The following is a 7600-nucleotide window of genomic DNA, read 5'->3' as shown; positions in this document are numbered from 1 at the left end:
CTCCTCCACACTCTTATTATTATTTTTTGCTCTCTGTGGACGAAGGAGAAGCACAAAAACACCAAAAATCACACCCAAACACTAAATTAACACTATCAATCTCCTCCAATTCATCTACCTTTCAACATGTCGAGATTGGTAAGGGTCCTAAACCCGTTTTTACCACTTGTTTTTCAAGTTTTTCATTTATTATTTTTATGGCTTTAATCCGAATTAATGCATGATATTGTTGAATTTTGCTTGAATAATGCCATAACTATGTTGTTAGTGTGATGTTAAACTCGATTAGCATAAGAATTTGATGTTTAATGGATTATTGAAAAATTAGGGTTTATGTAAATTGGGGAAATTGAGGAATTACTATTGAATTGTGTTATTTTGGGTCTTTTTAGATGTTGTTAGATGTTTTGATAGTAGTAAAAGCTTTGAATATAAGTTTGTTTGATTGATTTTGTGATTTTAATTTTCGTATAAATTTGATAATTTTTTGTAATTGTCATGAATCAAGTATAGATTGTATTGATGATTAGAAGCTGGATTATACGCAATGTGATTGAATTGGATTATATATGCTTAGCTCATTGCGTGTTTCCACTTGTGAATCACACTTTGAAACTTGATTTTTGATTAGGAATTTTCGATTTATTTTTGTTTGTTTTTTATTTGTTGTTAAGATATTGATTCATGTGGTGTTGAAACAAGTTTGTATGTCAAGGATAAATTCTCTGCTGGCATTAACATACTCAATTGGGACAATTCTTTTGTTTTAAAATGTTATGCAGGGATTCTTTAGAATGAGAGCTGTTAACCAACAGTAAGGGGAAGAACAAGTAACACCAGAAATGGAACAACAACTACAGAATCTACACCCAAACCTGAGATTTCCTGATGATGTACCTAACCGATTACAAAAGGTTAAGGACTTACTTTCTCTGGTCAATAGAAACATCTCTCCAGTATACGTTGTGCACTGGGCTCCTTTAGGACCCCCAGTCAATTTAGATGTGCAAATAAGGGGAATTTTAAATCAAAGTTTTACAAACGAATTTGGAATGACTTTGGTTTTTAATAATTTTGAGAGATTGTTTAGTTTAAATAGCCCCGTATATAGAGAATGGTGTTTAGAGTTCTACTCTACCGTTAGAATAAGTTTACACCCAGAAAATATCGATGATATTAATTTTCTACAATTTAGGCTGGGTGGGGTAGATAGAGCAATGTCCCTAAGCGACGTGACTACCGCATTAGGGATTTACACCGTTGAGGAGATGATAGCTCTCGGTTTTAGGGAATATATTTTTACAGGGGCTAGATATACAGGAAATTATGATTCTTCGACAGTCTGGCAATCTTTCACTAATATAAATACATATGAGCCAGGCCAAGAATCATACCTAAAGATCACTGATGTTCGCTTTAGAATAATTCATAAGTTTGTAGCGAACACAATAAACCAAAGGTCGTTTACTAATACAGATAAAATTAATATATTGACCTTTGGTACTTGGATGCGATCAGAGATAGGGATACATTTATTAGTATACCCTATGGAGTTGCTTACTTTTTGGCCCATGTTGGTAAGGGTGCTCGAGGGACAAGTGACATGTCGGGGGGTCACTACATCACGTGTCTAGGAAGCTGGTTCGGACTCGACCAGAGTGAATCAGAACCTCCAATCCAACTGGTAGATCAAGCTGTTAAAACTTTAGGATTGGACGTGTATAGGACGGCCAAGGCTATACAAGTGAGGGGTGGGGTAATTAGTTTGAGACGGCAAGAATTTGTTGCTCACGCTCCTATGGAAGAGGATGAGGAACCCGCTAGGGAAACTAGGAGGAGACGAAGACAGCCAGATGAGGCTAGTACGTCTAATGTAGGTGTTTCTGATTTCGATATGCTGCAAAATTCGTTTAATTCATTGAGTTTAGATTTAAGGAACTCGTATGATAATTGGGGACGAAGATCAGAAGACCAATACACTAGTTTGTCTAGGCAAATAGGGGATATTAGGCATACCCAACTAGCTCAGGGTAATATATTAGAAAACATCCGCTACGATCAGAGGGGCCAGGGAGCACAGTTAGAGTGGGCGCATCATCAGGCATATTTATACGCAGCTAACCCACAACAATGCGCACCCTCAACCTTCCCATCATACCCCCAATGGCAGGGACCCAGTGACCCTCTACCTCCACCTTATGATCCCAACGCTGCCCTAGCCGCAAGTTAGGAAGCCTATAGGCGTTTTTACGAGGAACAACACCTAAATGAACAACGGCAGCAACAGGAGCGAGAACAGGAAGATCAGGGAGGCCCTGCGTGGTCATTTTTCTAGTTTCTTTTTATTTTTAGAATTATTTATTTTGTATTTGTTTGTATAAAATGATTTTTATGGTGTGTTAATTTAATTTTTTTACCTTTATTTATCTTTACAAAAACTTTTAGTTGGGGTAAAATTTTTGTACTATTAATGTACAACCCCATCTTGTGTGTGATTAACATGATTGTTGATAGGTACTTATGATGATGATGCATTCGACATAACGAAACACCAGATTTATATTATGATAAAGGGATTGGATATGTTCATACGATAAACATTTTACAATGTCCAATTACTTAACAAAGGAAGTTCTACATACTTTACACTTTTTGTCCTCTCTAATTTATAATTTAAATCTGATTTTATGAAATGAGGGCATTACATAATCTTAAGTGTGGGGTGGGAATATATAAATTTTCAAGAACTTATAACTTGGTGATTTTTATGAAAATTTTGAAAATTTTTAAACAAATATATCTAATCAATTTTTAAGGTAATTACGAGCAATTAAAGACTAGGTGTCAAAAACCGAAATTATTGTGTCCATACATTAAAAATACATAAGTTTATTTGATTAAAACAATATAAAGGAAAACCAAGTATAACAGAATTTATAAACCCCATATGTTTAGAACTATTTATCACATGTTTCTATGAAGTATTGCAGATATCATCGCTTTGGAATGTATAAACCTGAATATCCCTTAAGGAAGTAAAGTCTTCTAAAATGACACACTTGCTAACTTATGTTAGAAGATGTAGTCCAGAACAGCTGTAGGTTGACGAAAAATCTTGAAAAGTCATCTCTATCATCGGCTGGAAATCCACCTCACCTCAGCATCAAACAGGGTTTTTGGTGGTCAGACTTATCCTAACCATGAGATGGATCTGTCTCGTACAATGGGGGGGCACATTGCAAATTAGCTTTTAAGACTAATGAATCTAATCCCCAGATGGATGATCTCCGTAAAGATCAACCGCATCTATGTTTGACCGCGATCAACATACATATGCCATAACAAATTGAGGTGTGCAAACTCATGGTTCAACGATGATATTTGGACACGATATAATTTTACTCTAAAACTTGTGCTATTTTATGAATTATATTGTGTAAAACCATTTTTAGGACATTCGGTTTCAAGTTCCATGATACTTCAATTATGGGGGCGGATAGATTGCTAATCGCCGACTGAGACTACGGTTTTCAGTTACCCTCGACCGGAATTTGAGGTTAAAACCGGAAAACGTGTCTAGTGTAAAAACTAGCATGACATTTTATAAAATCATAAAACGTTTTCACAAGGTCCAATTTTCCCTAAGGATCCAAATTTTTAAACCTTAATCACGAGTTTCATTTTTTGTTTCTGTTGTCAGAAGTTCATTTCATGTGGTGTGCGTGTGATTAAATAAAAATTGTGTAGTATGTCCAACTTATTCCATATAGCGTGTGTTTCATTTCGTGTAGCGTGTGTTATGTGATTTAATGTTCGATATGGAAAAATATGTAATGTTCCGATTCTCTTAGGAGATGTAATTGCTTGAGGACAATCAACATTCAAGTGTGGGGTATTTTGATATTGCTTTAAACATACATATATTCCGACGCAATATCATTTATATTTCATCAGCTTTTACTGAAACGAAGACATTCAAATGTATAATTCACGAGAAAAACGACAAAAGTAAACACGAGCTTGAAGTTTGATAAAACAACAATAAAACGACGGATTCAAACCAAATATGTATCAAGATAATGTTTACCCGAATGCAAGTTCAAGATGATCGAAGAGAAGAGTTCAAATAAAAAGTTCCAAGTCGATATACGTAAACACGGGATAAACAGAGAGCAAAACATAAAATAAAAATTAGAAAAACTGTCGGTTTCACTTACGCGAAACGTGTGAAAGTCTACGCGAAACGCGTAGTATTTAAGCCGTACGCGTATCGTGTGGGCATCTACGCGAAACGCGTAATAGCCTGTCCAGATCCAGATTCAAATGCAAATGGGACGGCTGCTTTTGTATTTTATATAATTTCTTTTTTTCAGTGGTACAGCAAGAAAGGAGTATACACTCATTTCACCTACTACTACTTGAATCTCAAACTTATAATACGGAGTACACTTACAGTACAAAAAGACACAAGAGGAGAGATACAAAGGAGGAGAATTCAGTACACATTTCAAGAGACATATTTTCACACATACAATTTAATACAGTACACATCAAATTTATTTTCGAGTGTATTTTGTAATCTGTATTATTTTCAGCTTCAAGGTTCAATTTTTAGGATAGTTTCAGTTTTTAAGGGTATTGTTTGCGATTAAGGGTATTATTGTACGCGCTAAAGGGGTGTTATTATTGTAATTTTCTACTGTTTAAAGTAATTGAGAGTGAAGATTTTCGTAAGTATATTCTGTTAAAATTATCGTTATCAGTTTTTATCGTTATTATTATGTTTGTACATTTATATTTTCATGTTTTCCTTAGTATAATGAGTAGCTAATCTCCCTAGTGTTTGCTTAAATGTAGAGCCCCTAGTGAAATGGATTGTTATCACTTGTAAAAATTAAAATGTAACTTTAGTATTTTTAACATTGAGCCTAATTAAAAGAACCATTATTATGTATTTCAATATTTTACCCCTGTCACTTAATTTGTAAGATTAAAATAACGAAAGTTATTTTTATTTATATAAATTAAGCTTCAACATTAAAAGTGATCTAGATGAACTTATAACTAATTTACTAACACTAAATTAAAAAGTAAGGTTCGGTGGTTTGGGTAATATCACGAGTCATATAATAATGAAATTGTAAAAACGGAAACCGTTATGATTTGGGTTTTGGCGAAGGTCAAAACTGGGTTGGGTCTCAATTTAAATACTTAAGGACTAGTAACTATCTAAATATAATCCAATGAAAATTAGACTTAACCTAGTTAGTCAAACTTATTTTTTTTTTCAAAAGGAAAATATAAGTTTTATACTAAACATTTTAATACGAGCTTAAACTTAAAACAATCCATGGATCTAAAGGTGACACATTTAAGTAAACACTCCCATTTATTTATTGATAATTATTATTTTTATTATTCAGGTACATTTATTCAGTAAAACTAAAAAGAAAAAAAATACAACATTATAATTCAAGTTTGTACCAGTACTGTTTGTCACCTAGATTATAACATACGCGGATCGCGTATAATTCTACACGATACGCGTACCATTCAAAACATACGCGGAACGCGTACATCATTACGCGGAACGCGTAAGTATAATACGAATACTGTAGCGTACTAGGTTAAAATTTAGGGTTTTAAATATTTTATTATTATATTTAAGTTATTAATTTATAATTAGTATTAATTATGATAATTTATAATTAGTAATTATTTTATAATTAGTTAAATATTATACTTCCTCTTAATTTATATTAATTTAGTTAAAACATGCTATTTAGTTAATTTAAATAAATTTATATTATAATTGCGCAAAACAAAATTCTAAACAATTAGTTTTATTAAAAGTTATTATTTTATTAATTATCATTTAGTAATAAATTTATTAGTATAATTTCAATTAATTCACTTTTAAGTTAATAATTATAAATAATGTATTCGTATAAATTAGTAAGTAGTTCAATTAAATTAGGATTAAGTTATATTTTTATGTAGTATTATCAATTCCTAATCCAAAACCCCCTTAAAATAAGTTTAACTTCAAAGACTATTAAAAAACCATTGAACACTGTCTCCCTGTGGAACGAACCGGATTTACCAACAAACTAAACTACACGGATAGGACCAGTTGCCTATATATGTTTGAAACCAACCTAAAATGTTTAAAATACCATATATACAATAAATCAATTCGTGTAACAAAACAACTCAAATCCGTTCATAAATAAAGGTACTGTTTCAACGCATCAAACACTTAAGACTGGTACTGGAGGTACTCAAGAAAGAAGAAATGTACGCAAAATTTTCGAAGTATGATTTCTGGTTACAAGAAGTACAGTTTTTGGGCCATGTTGTCAGTAAACATGGAATTAAAGTTGACCCCGCCAAGATCGAAGCCATTAGTAAATGAGAAACCCCAAAGACTCCAATATAAATCCGCCAATTCTTAGGTCTTGCTGGTTACTACCGAATATTCATTCAAGATTTCTCTAAAATCGCCAAACCCTTAACTGCATTGACTCAAAAGGGAAAGAAGTATGATTGGTTCACGGAACAAGAATCTGCATTTCAGTTATTAAAGAAGAAGTTAACGTATGCACCCATTCTGTCATTACCGGAAGGAAATGATGATTTCGTGATCTATTGTGACGCTTCACGCCAAGGTTTAGGATGTGTATTAATGCAACGCACAAAAGTTATCGCATACGCTTCACAACAACTAAAAATCCACAAAAGGAACTATACGACGCACGATTTGGAACTTGGAGCAGTAGTTTTTGCACTCAAAATATGGAGACACTATCTATATGGAACCAAGTGTACAGTATACACCGACCATAAGAGTCTTCAGCATATTTTTGATCAAAACAACTCAATATGAGGCAACGTCGCTGGGTAGAGTTATTGAACGATTACGATTGTGAAATCCGTTACCACCCCGGAAAGGCTAATGTAGTAGCTGATGCCCTAAGTCAGAAAGAGAGAGTAAAACCTCTTAGGGTCCGAGCTTTGAATATTACAATTCGTACTGATCTCACAAAGCAAATTCAAGTAGCACAGTTAGAAGCTTTAAAAGAAGAAAATGAAAAAGGCGAAATGAACAAAGGGTTAGAAAAACATCTTGAAGTAAAAGCCGATGGAACCATGTATTTTGCTGGTAGGATATGGGTACCAAGACATGGTAACCTAAGGCAACTAGTACTGGATGAAGTACACAAAACGAGGTACTCAATTCACCCAAGAAACGGGAAAATGTACCACGATCTTAAGAAGTTCTATTGGTGGCCTAATATGAAGACAGAAATTGCTACTTATGTAAGCAAATGTTTGACATGTGCGAAGGTCAAAGCTGAGCACCAAAAGCTGTCAGGATTACTGCAACAACCAGAAATTCCTCAGTAGAAATGGGAAAGAATAACCATGGATTTCATTACGAAATTGCCAAGGTCTGCAAGTAGTTACGATGCTATTTGGGTGATAGTTGATGGTCTAACTAAATCAGCTCACTTTCTACCAATAAAGGAGACAGACAGTATAGAGAGATTAGCATGCTTATATTTGAAGGAAGTAGTTTTCAGGCATGGTGTACCTATCT

The sequence above is a fragment of the Rutidosis leptorrhynchoides genome, chromosome 2 (assembly GCF_046630445.1).
Source record: "Rutidosis leptorrhynchoides isolate AG116_Rl617_1_P2 chromosome 2, CSIRO_AGI_Rlap_v1, whole genome shotgun sequence".
In the NCBI taxonomy this organism is placed as follows: domain Eukaryota; kingdom Viridiplantae; phylum Streptophyta; class Magnoliopsida; order Asterales; family Asteraceae; genus Rutidosis; species Rutidosis leptorrhynchoides.
The sequence above is the reverse complement of the archived record's forward strand: the minus strand, read 5'-3'. Positions refer to the sequence as shown.